The sequence below is a fragment of the Chinchilla lanigera genome, unplaced genomic scaffold (assembly GCF_000276665.1).
Source record: "Chinchilla lanigera isolate Chin_1 unplaced genomic scaffold, ChiLan1.0 scaffold00082, whole genome shotgun sequence".
Taxonomy (NCBI): domain Eukaryota; kingdom Metazoa; phylum Chordata; class Mammalia; order Rodentia; family Chinchillidae; genus Chinchilla; species Chinchilla lanigera.
The window spans coordinates 7,487,395-7,509,402 of record NW_004955483.1 but is presented as its reverse complement, the minus strand read 5'-3'; positions in this window follow the sequence as shown (position 1 = coordinate 7,509,402).

Sequence of the window (22,008 nt, the reverse complement as noted above, 5' to 3'; positions counted from 1 at the left end):
ATTTCCCAGCATCCATCTTAAGATTTGTTTGAAGGAGAACAATTTGTCCCTCTCTAGACTTCTTATACCATTTCCCAAGATTATGATAAACACATTGCACTACATAGATTCATTCCGCCTGCTCTGGACACCTGCACTCATTGAAATAGTGTGCCAATTTCAATATCCTTACTTCTCTCATGTGTCCTTTCTTCTTTCAGATTCTATCTTTCTCAATTTAAATTTTCTGATCAGAGAACATAGTGAGTGTTTAAACTGTAAACATTTTATTACATAAAAGACACATTACAGTAGTCACTTTCAAAATACTCTCAATGTAAACACATCTATCCCATCATTCCTGGCACTTCTGAAGCAATTCTAGAAATCTACTTTTGTGACTGTCTTCATGGCTGCCTCCCTGTCAAATCTATTCAAAACACTTCTGGCAATTTCTGTCAAATAAAAATACTACAGTGCATCTTCATACACTATATTTACCTCATCAGTCACTGTTCCACTTCTGGCTCTTCCCCAGAGTCAAAATGATCATAAAGGTAAACATCTTGAGTTGATTTAGGACCTCAAGGCAGCCAAGACAGTGCAACTAAAGACACTCATGAAAGAAGACTTCCAGAACTGCTTTGGAACATAGCAAGAACAGTGGGATAAATGTCCTTAAAGTTAAGGGGAATATTTTCAGGGCAGTTAATGGAAATATGAGTTGCATTGTAATAAAAAATTTTAAGAATTAAACATGCACCATATTTTGCAGTCACATTATGGCCATTCAAAGGCACTTGCTGGGATTTTCCTGCTACCAAACTCCCACAGAGTTTTTCATTGTTTCACTGTTTCTCTGTTTCTCTTCTTCGCTCCACATTCTAGTCCTTCTCCCTATATTTCCACAACCATATCCGTGGGTTTTCATGCATGCACGTGTCTTTTTTACAGCATACAGTTCTTACACTTAATTATATTTATGTGAAAATGCACCAGATACTTTATGATATAAAACATACTGATATGTTTTAAGGCACCCTTTTAAGGATTTCAGGGTGATTACTGTACAATTGCATATTTCTGTTGCTACATGAAGTGCTAGAGAAGTTGATCTTATGTTTTAAGTCTCATTTTGAACATGGTTTTCTTGATATAACTGGAGACACTGAACAACAACTGTGATATGAGATGATCAATCACAAGTTTAGAAGTTTGTTTGTGACAAGAAATATCTATTTGCTATCGATCTTGGAGAAGCCAAGAGTATAGATTCAAGTACTTAGACTTAAATTCTGGATTTGAAATTAAGGACAACACTGAAGACTTTAAAGTCTGTTTGGTTTTGGCTCTAGGAATGTCCTTTTTGCAAAGTCTAGGTTTTACTGTTATGTCCTTTTAGCTTCTATCCACTACAATAGAGGAAGAGGAGGATTTTATCTTGTTATTTGGAATGCAAAATAATTTAGAGAAAAATATAATTTCTTCAGAAAATAATAAATGCTTTTAAAGTAAGGGGAGATATTCTATGAATGTCCCTACCAAAAATTGATGGCGCCAACTTCACATAGGTAAGTGTCTTCCTACCAACACACACAATCTGTGGTTTCCTAAAACACCACAACTAAATCCCCACTTAAAATATCGCAATCACGTTAGGTTAGCCAGAGAAGTTTCTTGCTTAATGTTTTGTTTAACATGTCTGACAAATGGTGGGAAGGTCTTAAGTTCAAAGTACACATCATTAAAATTGTTTTTTAAAAATTTTATTATGATGTCCATATATCCATCTATTTTTTTTTTTTACAAGGTAGGCATTGTGTAATTAACCAACTTGAACATTTAGCTTGGTCCTTGGAGCCAGAGCAAACACTGGGCAGGGTCCCCATCTAGGCCCTTTTTTCTTCCTTCAGGGGACTGCACCCTAATGCTCACAGATTGAACTCTCTGAAGTATTTGTGTCATGGGTTTCTCCTCACAGCTTGCAGTAGGCTTGACAGCTCTCTTAAGCAAGGCAGCAATGATGTAACACACTGGGAGCAAATAATGATGGTAGAGAATGATGACGGTGAAGAAATAGGGGCCACACATTGAATTCTTGGAAAAAAATTTGCTCTTGATGAAACACGTTTAGCGACGTAATCCAAGATGTCATCCCTGAGGATTCACTCGCTGTCTCTGCCTCCCCAACCCCAGGTGAAAGGTGCAGTCTTTCTAAGATGAGGGTAGAGGAGGATGCTGGTGCAGATGCTCCAGTGAAGCGCACAGCCTTGGGGACAGGACGCACTCTGAGTTTTGCTTGGAGGACACATGCAATACGTTGTTTTTCTTCTGTCTCAGAACTGTTTTCCAGAGTAAGAATGTAACCGCCAAAGTGATATGAAGATAGAAGAAACAAACCAAGAGTCATTGAATAGAAGCTCCTGGCTTCTTGTGGAGGAATTTCTCCTTCCTGTTGCCTTTATACACTTAACTAAGTCCTAAGCATCTGCTTCTGCCTAATTCTGTTAGTGACTGATATTCCTTCCAGTCCTTCTTCCCTCCTGTCCAGCTTCTGACTGCTACTCATTCCTTTCCTCTAATGCACTGGTGGAGGATCCAGTGGGACTTTCCAATCTGTTGTGGAACCTGAGCTGCTGTGCTTTAAGGCCTTCTCTGGAGGTACCCCTGTTCTCTCTGGTCCTCTCTCTCCTCCTGCCCTTCTTCAGCATCACCCATGTTTGTATTTTCAGGAGCTCACAAGATGTCCTGCAAATGGCTTATGTACAGCTCACTCCCTTTATTGCAGCAACTGCCATCACAGTTTTTGGTTAAGAGCATGCTTGGAAGCCAGGCCACTGGTATGTGCAGTGAGTTGAATTGCCAGTGCTTGCTGCTGCCTGTGTGATAGATAGTACCATAAAATGAATGTGATGTGGTTATTAGGCTGTGATTCGGTTTATCCTGAGCTGTATTGATTGGTGTTGGTTCAGTGCTTGCTATACATTTCATCAGTTGACCTTCCAGATTACGTCCTGCCTTACTTCTTTTACTTCTAATTCTACTTTATCTCCAGTTTCTGTGGCTCCTAATTTTCTTGTGGCTGATTTCTCATAGTAGAGTCTTTTAGATTCTTATTACTCAGAAAGACTTTTCTAATGAAACCATATGTCCCTGCTTGCAATGCTTGCTTGCTTATATATTTATTTATTTTGCCAGGTTAACCTCCATTACTCTGGCATATCACTTCTGCCGTTGGAAGTCTCAGGTTCTATAATATCCTTGGATTGTATACGGAAGAACTTTTCGTGCAACTTTCCAGTCTCTCAGACGAGTTATCAGAGCTCAGCAGAGGCTGATTTGATTGCATAAATCTGCAGCTGATCATAAGACAATGAACGAAGGAAATAAAGAAGGGCAGGTCTAAAGCCCCATGGTATTGGCAGTTATTCTCCACATCCCATATTTAATGTTCTTATCACTTTTGAACATCTTTCTTTCTATGGTTTTGCCAAATGAATGTCCTGGAAAGTTCTTCAAGTGTTTGTTTAAAGAGACTACATAGTAAAGCAAAAATAGATGTGGAGAACAGAAACTTTGGCAGCTGAGGAGGAAAGAAGAAGACAAAGAGAAAGGAAGTGTAGGCTGTAAAAGGAAAAAGAAGAAAAGGAGAAACTGTCAAGAGCAGTCGAAAGACCACGACTACTTGGGAAAGTAGAGAACGGAGATAGAAATGCTTCTGGTGTAGGAGGTTTGATGGCTTTGTTTTGTGAGAGGTTAGAGAAGATAAAATGAGAAGAGGGAAGATGAAGACAGGTGCTGGAAGCAAATGCTGGGAAACTCAGATTAACACACTTTTATACATTGTAAGCCCATCAGGGAGAGTACAGGTTTAATGCACTGCTGAGCCACTTGTTAAGGACTCTAATTAATAAAAATTACAAACATTTAAAAAAATCCCAGAAATATCTGTACACCTCAAGCAACAATGTTTTCACACTGCATTACTCTCAATCATCAATTTGACAAGAGTTTGATTCTTAAATTTATTTTCCATGCAAGCAGGAATTAGAGAAATTTACGACGATTTGTTTTTTTCTCTCATGTAATAGACACAGACCATGTTTTGTAGAAGGATCTGAAATCTTTATGGCTATTTTTATTTACTAAGAATCAGGTTGATTGTGTAAAATAATTTCCATCTGAATACTTCTTACTAGCCCAAATGGAATGCATGCAACCTCTGGAGCCCTATATCTACTTATCAGATATTAATTCTTGAATCAAAATTGCTGAGTTGTTTTCTGTACCAACCTCAGCAGAAGGGTGAATTGTACTTGACAGGAAGCTGGATCTTTTCCTCCCAAGGAAGCACTTTTTAATTTATTGTTTAATGATTTAAAGCAGACTAGGAACAAGGCAATGTCTCCTGTGTGTCTATCACAATGCTGTGTATGTGCAGATATTTTCTTTTCAATAACTAACTCGACCCCACATATGATACCATGTATGACATCATGTATGACTCTATATTCTTTCATAAGGTCCCTAGAAAATGTTGAAACTAGAAAGTGTAGTTAGTAAAGGAACTGTAGCCTTCTGTCTTACTACATTGTCACAAGGCCCGTGTGCTAACGGCTGGGTCCTTAATGTGGCACTGTTGGATGGCAGAGGAACCTTTCAGAAATGGGGCCTAGTGGGAGGAAGTTAGGTTACTGGGGTTGTCCTCTTGAAGGCGTTAAGACTCTGGTCTCCCGCTCTTTTAAGTCTGACTAAGAGATGTGCAGCATTGTTCTGCCCTGTGCCTCCTACCATGATGTGCTGCCGAAAGCAATAGGGCCAGTTGATCATTGCTTTTCTCTTTAAAAGTTGATTGTCTCAGGCATGTGTTATACTGATGGAAAGCTGACCATCACACATTTGAGAAGTTTCATATCGAGGAAGCTGAATGGCGAGTTGGGACACTATATCAAAGCATAGATGGTTTCTCGTGTTTTGGAGTTTGGGAAGCCTTGAGTTCTACAGACACAGGATATCTTCTCAGGACATTCATGGTTGGGACAATGATGGTTTAAGGTCTTGTCCAAGGGTGTTTGCTAACCTGAGCCCTTGATCAATCACTTATTTGGCAAGTTCCTTTTCACTGTCCAGCATAGAGGCACCTAATGTATAGAATGTTGGTGACACCAAGTTTCTTCCTACCCACTGGTGTATGCTTATAATTGGACTCACTCATTTATACTTCTGTTGGTTTGAAGAACTTTTTTTTTTTTTTTTCCAGTACTTGGAATCGAACTCACGAACTTGTGCTTGCCAGGCAGGTGCTGTGCCGCTGAGCTAAATCCCCAGCCCCCGAAGAACTTTTCAATACCCTTTAAATGATCCACTTTTATTATTTGCAGGGATGATCTCTTTTGCCTTTGACATCAAAGGCAAATAATCCTTCTTAATGTGTAAAGCAATGGACATACTATTGTTAATCTTGACTATTTATCATAAGATCTGGCTTGTGGATGTCTGAGCCATAGAACAAAGTTGAGGATATTTAGGTTGTGCCTCTTCATGTAGAATCTTCTGGGCAAGGAGCTGAGCATTGTGTATCTGGACTTGAAGTTATCCAGGATTTTTTGAAACACTCAATGAGGAATTTTAAGCTTACTACAATAACTTTTTTTCACTCTTTCTGGGAAGTGGGAAGGTGTATTCTGTTGAGAAGGGACGAGACAACATTTATTTATAAGGCCCGGCAGGATTCTTCCTCAAACTCCCTATCCAATAATTGGAGTCAGCCCTCCTAGTGACATGTGAGGTGGCTGTTTGAGACTAACCTCATTTTTTTGTCTTCTCAGAGGATGGACAGGCAAACAGAGATATTTTCTGAAGGTCATTTTAACTATATGAACATTAATATTTCTTGGAATTCTAGAACCAGCCTGCTACTTGAACTCTTTGTTGCTTTTTTATTTCAAGTTCTCAGGTTCCTATGTGAGAGAAGAAATAAGAAATACAGACCTGGGAGTGCTATATTCTTTTTTTTTTTTTTTTTTTTTTTTTTGTCTTTTTGAGACAGGGTCTTACTATGCAGTTCAACCTCTTGCTATGCAGTTCACATTGTAGCCAAGGCTGGTCTCGAAATCATCACGATCCTCCTGCCTCAGTCTTCCGAGTGCTTGGATTACAGGTGTGCACTACCACACCAAGCTGGGAGTGCTATATTCTTGAACTGTGGCCTTCTATTTAACTTACAGTTTCTAGCACTGTGATGATTAAAATGAGATTTGCTCAGTCATTCTGCAATAAGAGATAATACTACTGAAGGCCCAATTGTCATTTATTTTATGTTGGTTCTACATCCTAAGATATTAGAATTTCTGGAAGAAAAAAATCATCAAAAGATGAATAAAAGAGATTTATATTTTACTTAAGTGGTACAGAATTACTATAACATTGTAATCACTCTTTTATTTCTCAAATGGTCTATTTTTAATGTGTTTTTATTGTTGAGATAAATAATATTTTATGTTACAATGGGAGGACTGTGATGACTTATTCTTACCCATGTATGTGAGATCACAACATCAAAGTGATGGGTAGAAATTGCACTAAGGCAGTCAGTGCAATTCTGCAAGGAAATGACACAGACTACAGGCCTTTGACCCTTTTCCTGATCAACATGCTATGACCCAGGCCCAAATTCTTATTAGATAAAAGATGGATTCAACATAGAATTCAATGTTATTCTGTGAAGCTACTGTATAAGATGCTCTGATGGTATGTGAAATTGCTGTTTAAGAACCAATTTCACTCCATGCCATGACTCAAGCACATTCATAGGGAAAAACTCAATTGTTGAAAAATAGTAATGTTTCCCCAGTAGTTGTAGGGGAGTTCCATAGGCTTTTATGTTAGGAAAGTATAGAAATGGTTCGCTCACTTTTCTTTTAAGCTTTTAAAATTAAAAATAACAATGAATTGTGATGGTTCATTTTATGTCCACTTGGCTGGACAATGGTGCCCAGATACTTGGTTAAATATAATTTTGATATTTCTATGAAGCTGCTCTTTGGATGAGTTATTTTAATTAGTAGATTCTGAGTGAAGCAGACTTCCTTCATAACATGGGTGGGCCTCATAAATCACTGGAAGCCCTAATACAGCAAGACTGACTTTTCTAAAAGAGGAATTCTGCATTTGAACTTGAACTGAAACAATTCCTCGGATCTCTACTCTGCCAGTTTGCCCAGCCAAACTTGGACTTGCACTTCCACAAAATAAGCAAACCAGTTTCTTCAAATAAATGTCTCTCTTTTTCTCCATCCATGTCTGTGGGTTCTGCATCCATGGACTCAACAAATCTAGGGTTAAAAATATTTAGAAAAGAATGTATATGACTGAACATGTATAGACTTTTTTCTTTTCATAATTTCACATGCAAAGCAGACCAGCAACTATCTATGCAATATATACATTTTATTGGGTATTATAAATCATACTCAGACATATTGTAACACAGAGACCATATATATATATATGTGACTGTTTAAACTTTTTAATATAAAGTTTGCCATTTTTAGTGGGTAGATTTGATGAATAATTCAACAGAATTTACCAGCCAGTACTGCCTGCTCCCTGCCATCAAATTTAGTGTCGTAATCATGGACTGGCCTTGAAGAAAAGCATGATATTAGGAAAAGTTAACCTGCACTAAACTCTGACCTAGTTCAGAAATACCCTCAATGAAGTTTAAAAACAATTAATCTTTGTGTGTATCTGAGGGAATTGGCTTCATTTCAATTTATTTAGGGTTCTTGAAACACATTTTAAAAATACGCTTTAAAATCCCATTTCAATTATCTTTAATAAGATCAACTTGTCTGACATAGATGCAATATGAGAGGCTGAGCACAAAGTATTTTTCTTTCTAAATAATTCTTTCTGAAACTATTACAGTCCATTTTCTTTAACTGCCTCAGGGTGTGAGTCACGTTTGTCATTTTAACTTCCTTTTTTCTTAGGAAGAACACAGACGAAACATCTCTTGGCTCCTAAATGATTTCTGTAATGAGCACCTGAACTTGGGATCTCATTAATGACACTGATAGAAAGGGAATATTTTTTTCCTCAAACCCAAGGATATTTTTCTGAAAGTACTTTGATAGTATTTTTTTACACAATTATTATTACTTTATTTAAAAATAACTTTAGATGTACAAAGAGTTGCAAAAAAGTACACAGAATTACCTTAATTCTTTCATTCAGAAAGATTCTTAGTGTCATATTTAACAACATTTAAAAATTTTTCTCTTTGTCTCTTTTTTCTGAGTGCTTGTCCTTCAAATATATGCATATATGTATATGTGTCATATTTTTTCTGAACTGATTGAGAATATGTTGCAGGCATAAAGCTTCTTTTACCCTATGACTATTTCAGTGTGCCTTGCCTAAAACAAGGGCATTCTCTTAAATAATTGTATAATGATCAAAATCAAGAAACTACACATGGCATAGTATTATTATCTAACATAGAAAACATTCAAATTTCACAAACTGTTTCATTAATATCCTTTATAAAAAAGAAAAAAATCTGATTCAGGATCCATGTGATTAAACTTTAACAATTATAGCAAATCAAATAAAAGATTATGGGTGTGCATGAAAATCAACTATTTCTCATCTTCTCTACATCAATCCTACTCCAGTCAAATATAGTCTATAGTCACACAACTATCATTTGGATGTAAAATGTCCCCTATAAGTCTCATGTGTTTAGAAGTGGGACTTTATAAGGTGATAGGATCACAGGGGAACTATACTCACCAGGGATCCATCCATTGATGAGTTCATAGCCAACTGTGCTGTTGGGAGGTGGAGCCTGGCTGGAGAGGCTATAACACTGGGGGTGTCCCTTTGGAGGGACTATCATCCTCTCTGGCTCCTCCCTTCTCTCTCTACTTCCTGGCTGCCTTGGGGTGAGAAGATTTCCTACCTTATGCCCTTCATATGTGATGTTTCTTTCTTGCAGCTAGCAAACCATGGACTGAATCCCTTGAACCATGAACCAAATTCAATCTGTTCTCCTTTTAATCTGTGAGTGCCAGTTATGGTGTCTCAGCAATGAGAAATCTGACTAATACACTTATATGCAAAAGTATATACACTTTATGAAAAATTTAAAAAATTTCCACACACGTTAAGATAGATCATGGTTTTTAAATAATTGTAGATTAGATAATCCTTTGAAAGAAACCAATCTATATAAAAGTTTTCTTTTTAAAATTCTCTTTAATCAAGGTATTATGGATATATTGATAAAGACAAATGTCATTAAAATGATTGTAAAGAACACTAATACTTTCTTCCATCCATATCACTTCTCATAAAGAACAGTTTGAGTTTTTCACTTGTCTAATGGATTTTCCATTCCATATTATATTCTTATACTGCTATTGCTAGTTTTATCATTTTAAAGGTACTTTATCAACTTTCTTTTATGGTATATGTTGGTGTGTACACTTTCAATCCTTTCTGTTGTAGAAGCATTTGGTGGCCAAATTTTCAAGACCAGCACAGAAGTTCATTCTCTCACTGTCAATTGATAGATTGGGTGGGTATAGAATTCTAGATAAAAATTACTTTCCTGGAAAACTTTAAAGGCATTATTCTCATCTTTTGACTTCCAGTGTTGCTTTTGAAAATGTCAAGGATTTTCTTCTTGTAGATTGTTTGAAAATTGCTTGTATCCATCCTCTCATCTAACTCTTAGGTTGTTCTATTTGAGGTCTGAAATTTCATGAATATCTCTTTTACTGTGTTTTACTTCTTTTTAGTCACCTCTCTGAGGTTTCAGTGAGATATTTTATATCAAGAGAAACATATTCTTAAGTCTGGCATTTTATTAATTTTAAAATTAATCTCTCCCTTTGAACCTCTTTCTGGAACTCCATACTAGCTAGATATTAAACTTTCTGAATTGCTTTCATATTTTAACCTTCTCTCTCATATTACCAAATCTCTTTTTTTGTATGCTCTGAGATTTTTCTCTCAATTATATTTTTGACTTTATTAAATTTTGTATTTTAGAATCCACTTTTGGTTTCTGAGGACTTGTTTTATTGTTCTTTTTCCCTCTCTGTCTTCTCCCTCTGCTTCCTTTTCTTCTTTTCCTTTAAGAATTTTCTTCATTTTTTTAAAAAAAATTATTTTAAAGAGAGTAGTACATGAGAAACAAACAAAAAATATAACAGCAGCAGCATATCAGTATCATGAACATAAACAAATCAAAGCAAAAACATTCAAAGTGATACAGGATCTCAAAACAAATTAATACAAATCAACACTGGTTGTTACATTGCATATTGCTATCCTCAAGTACATTGCTCAGATTATCAGATGTAAGAATGAAAGATTGCTCAAACCATTAAAGAGAATAAGAAAATAATTCTTCAATAAAACCTTAGAGATAATATAGAGTTGCACTAGACAAGATGGTAGGAGTTCACCATCGTAATTCCAGTGCATATTGTTACCTTCAAATCAGTTGTTCAGACCACCAGACACAAGCATGCAAAGTCGATCAGAACATAAAATATTGTGAGCATTAACTATTCATTTCAAGACACCATCAGACAATAACAATACAGTCATTGCAGCTATTCATATATATATTTATGTTTTGTCTTCCTTCTTTCTTTTTTCTTCTTTCCCTCATCCCAGTCATTCTTTCCTTTGAGCAGTTTCTTTCCCTTTCCCTTCATCTATTGTACGTTTTGAGTTTTACCTAGTCTTTCAGGTTCCTACACCAAGGAGACACTATGATGTTTACACATGTGGGTCCGATTTATTTCACTTATTGGTATGGTCTCTATTTGCATCCAATTACCTACAAAAGCCTCAAGTTTATCTTTTTTAATAATTGAGTAATACTCCATTGTATAAAAATATCACAACGTTTTTATCCATTCCTCAGTGGATGGGCATCTGGGTTGTTTCCACAATTTAGCTATAACAAATTGTGCTGCTATAAACATGGGTGCACATATATCCCTGTGGTATGATGTCTTTAATTCTTCTGGGATAATACCCAGAAGGGGAATAGGTGGTTAAATGGGACTTCCAATCCTAGTTTTGTGAGGAATCTCCAAACTGATTTCCACAGTGGTTTCACCAATCTACACTCCCACCAGCAGTGGAGTAGAGTTCCTTTCTCCCCACAGCCTCTGCAGCATTTGTTATTGGTTGATTTCTTGATGATAGCTATTTTTTCTGGAGTGAGAAGGAATCTCACTGCTGTTTTAATTTGCATTTCTTGAATGACTAATGTTGAACATTTTTTCATGTATTTATTCACCATTAGTATCTCTTCATTAGAGAAATGTGTATTCATCCCAGATGCCCATTTTTGGATTAGCCTTTGAATTTGGGAGGCCTGATTTTTAAAAATTCTTTATATGTCCTAGGTAGAAGTCCTTTGTCTGAGAGGCAGTTTGCTAAAATTTTTTCCCAATTCATGGATTTTCTTTTTACTTTATTAGTGATTTCTTTAGATGTGTAAAAACTTTTCAGTAAGATGAGCTCCCTGCTGTTGATTCTTTGAAGTATTTCCTGTGCAGTTTGGTTTTTGTTCATGAACTTTCTGCCTGCCCCAGTGTCATCAAGAGTTTTACCTACTTTCTCTTCTATTTTTCTGTTTTATTTCTCTTCTATTTTTCTGTTTTATTTCTCTTCTATTTTTCTGTTTCTCTTCTATTTTTCTCTTCTCTTCTAGTATTTCTGTTTTAATATTTAGATCTTTGATCCACTTTGACTTTAATTTAGTGCATGGTGAAAGACATGGGTCTAGTTTTAGTCTTTGGCATGTGGAAAGCCAGTTTTTCCAGCACCATTTATTTAAGAGGTTATCTTCCTTCCACTGAACATGTTTGGCCCCCTTGTCGAAGATAAGGTGACTGAGTGTGTTTGTAGTTGTATCTGTATCTTCTAATCTGTTTCCTTGATCTTCAGGTCTGTTTTTGTGCCAGTACCATGCTGATTTTATCATTGTAGCTTTGTAATATAATTTTAAGTCAGGAATTGTGATGCCTCCTGCCTTTCCTTTGTTTCCTAAGATGGATTTTGCTATTCTAGGCCTCTTCTGGTTCCAGAAGAACTTTAAGAGTGTTTTCTCTAGATCTATGAGGTATGCTAATGGTATTTTAATTGGGATTGCATTGAATCTGTACAACAATTTTTGGAGTATGGCCATTTTCACAATGTTCGTTCTTCTTATCCATGAGCAAGGCAGAATTTTTTCATTTTTCATTGATGAAGTATTTACATTTATATTTTAGGTAATAGTAATTTCTGTTTATTTGTAACTTAACTTAAAAATTACTTTATATTAGTACATATTTGTGGTACCTTATGATTATATTCCTTGTGAGGAGTTGGTAGAGACACATAATACATCTTAATTCTTTATACACATCCCTCTCACTTGTCACCTTCCCTTTTACAAAACATCTATCTCCCTTTTTTCCCCTATCCATCTTTCATTTTGCTCTTTATTTATACTTTGGGTTTCTCATGCAAGAGAAAACATGCTATATTTAAGCTTATGTGTACTTAACATTGTGATCTCACGCTGCAGCCAAATGACTCAAATTTATCCTTTTGTATGGCAAAGTAATGCTCCATTGTGCATTAATACCACACTTCCTTTACCCTTTCATCTGCTGATGGACATATAGGCTGCTTCCAAGAGTTAGCTATTATGATTTGTGCTGTTGTACACATGGGTATGCAGGTATCACTGGAGTCTGATGTCTTTAACTCTCGGGAAGATAGTCTTTTCTTTTCTGAATGTCTCTGCCTTCTTAAAGTTTTTTCTTCTTTTGTGTATATTTCTTGGACTACTGTCCCCATTCTGGAGATTTTAATCAACTTCAGTAATCCATGGCTGCTGTTTATATATCAAAAATTGTTTAGATTTGTGTTTGTGTACAGAAGTTATTGGTTGATAGTATTCACAATATAGGGACCTAAAGTTTTTGTTTAGAGCAAATCACATTCCTTATCTGTAGTTCTTTTTGTCTCTTCATGTTTTAATAGGGGATATTTCAAAATGCCTGTTTTAGTTATCTCTTGCTGCTTAAAGACATATTCCCAAACTTGTGACTTGATGCATTTGTTATCCTACAGTTTCCGTACGTTGGTTCATGGGCCTAGCTGGCTCCTGATGTCTCAGGGTCTCACAGGCTACCACCAAGATGTCATCTAGGGCTCTAGTTATTTCAAGACTCACCTGGGGAAGAACCTACTCCCAAACTCAGTTGTTGGCAGGATTCAGACCCTCGAGGGTTGTTGGAGTGAGCACATCACTTCCTTGTTGTCTGTTGTCTGCTAGCTGTTGTCAGTGTCTTGCCAAATTGGTGCCTCCAACAATGGCAAGTTGCCTCATTAGAGCAAGAGGCCAAGAAGAGAGAAAGAGTGAGAGAGACAGAGAGAGAGAGAGAGACAGAGAGAGGGAATATGAATGCAAGTGAACAAGTTAGATGAAGTTCATAATGTTTTATAACTGTCCCAACATTTTTGCCACATTTTACTTGGTAAAAGTAAATCACTAGATCCAGACCACATTCAAGAGAAAGCCGGATGCCAGCACAAGGCTGTGCATGCCAGCAGACTGGGATTATCTGAAACCTTTTTGGAAGACTGCCTTCCACAGTGCTCAAGAAGTATTCTCCAGCCTGTAAACAGGCAATCTGGCAGTTGGATGAAGGAAAGGGTTGTAGTGCCTGTTTCACGTTTTCAGTAAACAGATTTAATCTACAATTTTTCCACCTGGTACATTACTCTTGCCTTCAGTTGTGTCAGAAATGCTCAAGGTAGACTGTTCCCATTTCAATTTCTTTAGGAAAGAGATACCTATTCTCCCATGAGTGTGGTTAACAGTAGTTACTTGAAGTATAAGCCAGAAGAGGGAATTTGTGGGCTAATTACTCCTTATATGGATTTAAAAGTCATTATCCTATTTCTCAGGTCCAAACTGAAACTTAATTTCCATTGTTTAATATTTCATATTTGAATTCCCAAATCTTTACAAAGTTATTTGAGGAAGAGTCACTTTACTTTTCCTTAGTATTACCCTCTTAGTGTGCATGGCTTTGAGCTTCTCTCTTCTGATTTAAATCATGAATCACTCTTACTATTCTCTTTCCATATTTTAAAAAATTGAGATCTTGAGCTTGTTGTCTGACTTCCTTCCTCTTTATTCTGAGGGTTTTAATTTTCCCCCACTTTTGTTACTTTTGTGGAATTTGAGAGAAGGGTGATGATAACTGGATGTGTTCAAGAACCCAACAAACCACAGCTCTATGATTCTCTGCAAAGACAGGGTTTAGTTTTTTTAAATGCTGCAAAATGGTACATAGACCTCAGAGGACTAAGGGAACAATCAATAACCAATGATGCTACTACTGTGCCATTGTTAATTTTTAGTGCACCGTTGAGGACACTGACCCAAAGCAAAATTGTGAAGCAAGAGGATTTATTTTGGGATTCCCAGCTGTCTTGGTACCACCACCACGATCCAGTTCTTCCTTAGTCTCAGGAATCCACCAATTTGATACCATACTTTCTATTGTTCCCTTTCATATGGAGTGCTTATTTGCGGGTCTTCTTCATTTTCTTCTCTTCCTCCTTTCCTCAAGTCAAATTGCTGAATTAGTTAGCAGTTACTAGGAAAAGAAAACACATTCACTTATTAAAATAATTCCCTTTAAAAATATCAGTATGAGCTGTTAAAAACCTCAAATCTTAACCTGTCATTTGCCAGTAATAAGACCATTTGGTAATCTCTCGACCTCTTTATAATGTTTAGTTTTGTCAGCCTTGTAAAAGAAAAAAAATAATAACATCCTTATGGGAAATGTAGGTGAACTTTTTCTTGGCATAGTGTCTGAAGACAGGGAGCATATAAATACCTGTTGCTGTTACTATCATCATCACTGTCATTAAGGATAGCATCTTTCCAAGAATCTTTTATATTAAGAAATATGTTAACACCAATGAAAATCTGCTCCAAGATTCTTACACTGAGTATTCTATACTCCCCCCAAAACGTTGGGTGTTAGAGAGCTGGCTTCTAAACATCTGTTTGATACTGTTTTGAGGAATTTATGTTGCTAAGGACACCCATGCTTTGTACTATTGTGTTCTTCTGATTTTACTTTTGATAATACAATACTACGTATATTGAGAGCTCCTTTGCCTGACAGTAATGTAGCCACAGTTTATGATTTTTGATTGCATGGTATAATTTTTTCTATTCTCTTACTGTCAAGCTCTTTCTCATATCTGTGCTATGTACATGACAATGTGTCTCTTATAAAAGGCATATACACTTTGGAGTCATTTTTCATTATCTAGGCTGACAATATTTGGCTTTTTGGTGTTGTAATGCTGTGATTGAACTACTTTGTGCATGCCAACAAGTGCTCCACCACTGGGTCACACTGACTGCCCCATCTCTGTCTTTATATGAACTTTTTAGTACATTTGTATATAATTCAAACGCTGAGTTTAACGTACCATATTCCTATTTGTCCCACCTGTTTTTAACACCATTTCCTTTTTCTGCCTTCTTCTGGTTTCTATCACTAAAGCAGTTGCCATCAGGACTTTCTGTCTCAATCAGATTCTTGGCACCGTTTGTAACCATTTTGATTCTTAAAAAAACTTGAATTTTTATCGGTGATATTTCACTGGTGGTCTAACATCATTTGGTAAAGCTCTTGTTTCAAGAACTATTTCTTAGGAAGAAGTAAGTTATTGTTGATTTTCCATTAACCAAATCTTTCATAGTTCTTGACTAGAGAAAAATTCTGTTCTTCTCAGTGTCCATTTAGAGCAAGCTTCTCTCTTCTGAGATTGTAGCTTCTACTTTTTAGGCTGTGTCTGTCTGTCCTTCTTCCTTCCTTGCATCCTTCCCCACCTCCTTTCCTTCTCTTCCTACCTTTTCCTTCCCTTTTATTCTCCTCTTCTTCTTCCTTCTTTTCCTTTCTCTCTCCGCTCCCCCCTCTGTCTCTACCTCTCTGTCTTTTCCTTCTCCCTTCTTTGGTCATCAAATGGAGTGTGCCAACACAGAAAATAAGCAAAAATAAACATATAATCAACTATCTTATAATACTCCTATGGACCAGATGTGATAGGAATAGCCATGAAGTAAGGGGGCTTCACTCCCATGAAGTAAGGGAGACTACACTCATAGTATTGCCATGGAGACACATGCCCACTTGGGACCCCATCCTCTAGCTGACCACTACTGGCCTATTACTTAGGTGTGTACTAATCAATATATTTTTAAATCAAGGTAGGAGCTGGGGATTTAGCTCAGCGGCAAAAGCACTTGCCTGGCAAGCGCAAGGTCGTGAGTTCGGTTCCTGGTACCGGAGAAAAAACCAAAAAAAAAAAACAAAAAAAAAAAAAAAAAAATCAAGGAAATCAATCAGTGCTTTAAAATCTGTTCTTCTAAACTTTGGAATATCTATATTTTAAGGGAAATACATAATTCTGATTTGAAAGGAAATTTTTTCAAGGACTGAAGTACATGAAAGAAAAGAAGGAACAATCAAGATTAAACTTGAAAATGATAAACTGCCTACTAAACTCTTGGGTGAAATAAAAAATACAAACAAAAATTATAAGCAGGGTAATATAGTGTCAATATTTCACAGGGGAAGTTATTTAAAGCCATTAACAGAGGAAATTAATAGAACCAAACACTTCTTATCAAGAAAATTGCAATAATGAAAATAAGCAAATTTTCACTTGAAAAAATTAGGGTAAAAACCCACAATAAAGAAAATTTAAAAATCAAAGTAAGAAACATAAAATCAGAAATCAGTGAAATGCGGAAAAACAATAAAACTAAGATATAATTAATCTGACAAAATTCGGTTTTTAAAAAATGTTAATCAATTTTTAAAACTCCAGCTAACTTAGTCAAGGGAGAGACAGAGAACGAAAACACATACACTCACACACACACACACACAAAGAAATAAAATGCTGAGTGTGAAATAAATATTGAAATAAAGACAATTTAAAATTTAACAGTTTTTACACTTCTAGGGCAATACACATAAAGTCCCACATGGATAACTTTAAAGGCAAATACTATGGACCAAAATTGGACTCAAAGATTACAGAAAATTTAGAAAGATAAATTTTGTACAGTGAAAGAAGTTATTAAGAAATCACCTCCACACAAAGGAGGGGATCCAAACAGTTTCACAGAAAAGTTTTACTGAACTAAGTCGACCCTAGTTAAAACTAGAAAGAACCACATGTGATTATCATACTATTGAGAATGGCCATCCATTCTCTGAATGCCCGGAGCTTCTCAGTACATGCTGGATAACAGGGTGGTTTGTAAAGTTGTCCTGTTGTCCTTCAGCATGAAGGCCAGAGGCTGCTGAGCTCACAGCAAGCCGACTTGGTAGGACTTGCTCAAAACATGGGGGATTTCCAGGAGAACAAACCTCTGTAGTAGGTGTCTTCTCCACAACTCACCCTTTCTGTGCACCTTACAGAATCTCTTTTATATGTGATAAGAGGATACGTAGAAAGATATTAGCAGTGATAAATTAGAAATAATTTAAATTCCAATGAACAGGAAATATATGTAAAGAAACTGCAGGATGTTCATATAACACACTTTTATACAACAATGAGAATGAAAGAGTTCTATACAAAGGAATGCAGATGATTACCATAAGTATAATATTGAATGAAGGTAAGTTTCAGAAAAATGTGTAAAGTGTGGTAGTACTCAATACAGCAGATCTTGATCAGGAAAAACAATAAAATTGTGGGAAAAAATAAGGGGATGTTCTTTAAAAAATCCCAGGAAGTCCCTTTTGCTGAAATAGATGTATCACAAGAAACGGGAGACTTTAGAATATTTTATATGTTCAGATTTAAATAATGTCTGCATAAATTTAGGATAAAGAAAGAAACAAGATAAGAATGCATGATTAAAATATAATGCTTAAAAATTTAAAATGTACTTTCCAGGTTGAGGCAGGAAAATTGCAGGTTTGGACTTAACCTGTACAATGTAGGGAAACTTTTGCTCAAAGTAATATATTATCACTGCTGGGGATTTAAATCAGCATTCTCTGGGTTCAGTCCTCAGTACACAAAAAATAAAATATGTAATACAAATTTAAAAATAAAAAATACAGGGGGCTGCTCAGGGGCACAGCGCCTGCCTGGCAAGTGCAAGGTAGTGAGTTCGATTCCCGGTATCGGAAAAAAACCAAAACCAAAACCAAAAAAAAAGAAAAAAAAATTAAAATCAGGAAATTTGGTGGTAGAATGTAAAAATTTAGACCAAGGGAAAATGAAATATTTGAGATATTCACATAGTTTTCAGAAGATTTGACGCAACATGTTATCAAGATATCCCAATCTGGGTATTATTGGGTCTTAAAGAAATAGAAGACAGATTTCTTGATCTGATAAAAGGTTTTTTCTTTTTTGTCTTTTTGAGACAGAGTTTCATTATGCAGTTCAGGTTGGCCTTGAACACTCTAGAGCTCAGGCTGGCCTCTAACTCACAGCAGTCCTCCTGCCTCAGCCTCCTGAATGTTGGAATTACAGGTGTGCACTACCACACCTGGCCATAATCTGATGAAAGTTTTGTATCTGCCTTCAGGAGCTCATTGATGCATAAGATTTATAACAAGAGGCCAAGACTTCATCCCATAATAGTTTTTAAACATAAAGGAAAAAAATTCTTCCAAGTTTTGAGAATTTCGCTGAACTGAGCAGGCACACACTTACCATCTGAAGGGTTAAAAAAGAGTATATATAGACAAAGACTCTCATGTCCCTTTTCCAATATTTGTAAAATAAAATTGTTAGTAATAAAACATTATATTCAGATGTTAAAAATAATTCTTGAGTTGATAATTAAACAAATAACACATAGTGAACAAAATCAATAATATATGTTATGGAAATCATGGATGTGCTGAATTATTTTGCCTAGTATGGTATCTATAGATGGCTTCCCTTTTAGTTACTGAAAAGTAGAATTTCTAATGTGATTTTAACATCTCAAATTAGTTACTAAATAAATTAAGATAGGCTGATTATTCATGCAGAAAGAGAACAATGAAAACTAAGAAGTGACATAACAAGAGAGTTGATATCAAAAGGAATAACAACAGTTATTCATTAACAACTTAAAAAATAATAACAATAAATAAGCTTTAAAACTTTACAAAAGTACAAACTAAGCATTACAGCAATGACAATGGATGTATATTTGTTAATACAAAGATGCTCAGGTTAGGTTTAAAATCAAATAACAATGTATTTTGGTAGAAAAGTGGGAAAAAGTATATAAGGAAATGCAAACAAAAATAAGTTAAGCACACCTATACTTGAATCCGTGAAAATTGGTTTATCCCTATTAAAGGAGACAAGAATAATTTGTATTTATAAACTATTAAGATTTCAAATTAATTAATCAGTAGGGAAAAACAAAAAGCTTAGTCAGCATCTCAATAGGTCTTGACAAAGTGTTTACTAAAAATCAATAATATCCCTTACATTAAGAAAGGGTTAGAAGAATAAATACTTTCACATTAGAAAAGATTTCTATTTTAAACTAGAAGCCAATATGACATATGATAATGATAGTCTCTTAGATAGTTCAATTATTAAGGTAGCAATGCTTCCTATTATAATCATTATGTTACTCTGAGAGTTCTCATTAATGCACAGAGGTTGAAAACAATAATAATCAAAACACTTGCATATGATTTTCATTTCTCTGTGGCAAGCAGTGTTAGCGTCTGGTATGTATCCTTCAGCATTGTATCATTGTTCAAATATGTATAGTATATTTCTAAGAGGATTTTGGTTGTTTGATTTTTAGTGCCAAAGTGGCATTTTAATATATACACCATTTTTTAGTATATTTCTTTTACTGGTCAAAATATTGTGGGCATTTCTAAAAATCAATAAATACATATCTAACCTTTGTTTTCTAATTTCCTGAAGCACATAAATGTAAATGTTTTAATGATATAGTCATACATTGTATTTTATACTCATTTTATACATTATACAATACATAATTGCATGTAATATACACATTTATTTGTAGAAATGACATTTTAAATACATATATTTTCTTTTTTCTTTTTTCTTACCTTTTCCATCTAAGCCACTCAATATAGAATTGTTTAGGATATCAGAAACCTATAACAGATCACTATCTAACAATAGTGGAATTGCTATGCAATTTGTGGTGTATTCCTCTGAAGGATTACTAGCCAGCCATAAAAAAAGCTATGCCTTCTGCTGTCGTTTCTTAGAGATTTTATATTTGTTTATTTGGCATTCTTTAGTCAGAGGGTGGATTATGTTAAATATATTTTCTTATTTTTCTGTGCTCTGAAGGCTCTGGTATTTGTGGCTTGGGTGTCTGGGGACAGCCTGTCTCTCTTGGGGCTAACCCTTTCTCAGAGATCACAAAAGGCTGGCTGAAAGCATATTTTTGTTTGAAAACCAACCTATCCCTAAGTGGGCTCACCAACTACCTCCTTATGTTTATACACCAAGTCATGTTCCTCACCCCTAGGACTAGGAATCTGGACAGGGAGCCCATCCCTGGGAACCCAGAGCCTGCCTGCCAGAGTCATTTCAACTCACCAGCCCTAAACTGTTTAACCATTCCCAAGAAACCTCTATAAAAGCCTGGCCTAGACTTTTCCCTTTTGATCACCTTGTTGTTTTCCCTACAACCCAGAATGGTATCTGGTGACCCTGTCTGGGACCTGGGAATATGGCTGCTTTCTTCCCTATGAGGCTTATTCTTGTCTCTGTGGTTAAAGATACTCAGGAAAGAGGACTTCCAGAAATGCTTCAGAAAGTGGCAAGAATGGTGGGATAAGTGTGTTCAAAGTTGAGGGGAGTGTTTTAAAGGGGAATAATGTCAGTGTGTCTTTTACTGCAATAAATTTTCCACTTAAACACACATATTTTGATCACACCTCATATATATTTTACAAAGTATCAAGTTGTTTTATGATAAATGTCCATTTATGTATCTCTCTCAATTTTGCCTATTATTTTAGGTTCAGAAAGCTAAATTAAAAACAGTATTTTAGAATTTAGAACTTAATACATATAACAAATTTTTAGTAGACTGTGTTATTCTCATCCCTTTTAAAATAAGTTTTCTGATTTTTTTGGTATTATGACTGACTTCCTGAGTATATACAGGAACAAAAATGACATATATATCTTAGCCTTTCTGATGCAGAAATGATGCCATTGTGAATACGACTGATGTCTGATAGAGTCAGCTTCCAAAAGGAAAGCTGTGTAATAGGAGAAAACTTTAACAGTCCTTATCTAAGACATTATGACTTAGTCTTTACTCTTCTTGCAGAGTAAACCCTTTGTGAACTACAATCCATAAAAGTTGAAGGACTCAGGAAATATTTTAATGTAACTTCTCATTTAATTGAACTCAAGCTTAGTAATTTTCAGTTTAGATGAGGTTAAGGCTACTGGTGAATAGATAGATGCCTGCTATGGAAAAAGTGTTGATCACTTTAGTTGCAACTAACTGAAATAGGAACTTTAATTGATTTTCACACTGTTTGACACCCCATATAAAAACTAAACAAAATCAAAAACTCTGTGCTATATCCATAATTGAAATGAAAATTTTAAAAAAGGGACAAGCTAATGAATTGTGACAAAGTGAAGAATCTGGGGCAAGTTGTGTAGAGGATGTTCTGTTGCTCTCCCTGGATGTAGGAATTGATTCTTTTAAAATCAGAGGCCAGGAGATTTCTTATTCCATTGAAAATACTACCATAATGCTAGTCAGTGAGAAGTTAATCTAAGAAAGAAACATTAAGTACATGTTAGTGTCATTCTTGATTTAAGATTCTATTTTGGTGAATTCTCCAAAAACATTCATGCTTATTAATAGATGTACTTTTCTATACAAGAATCTAGGTGTGTGTGTGTTTCTTGAATTAT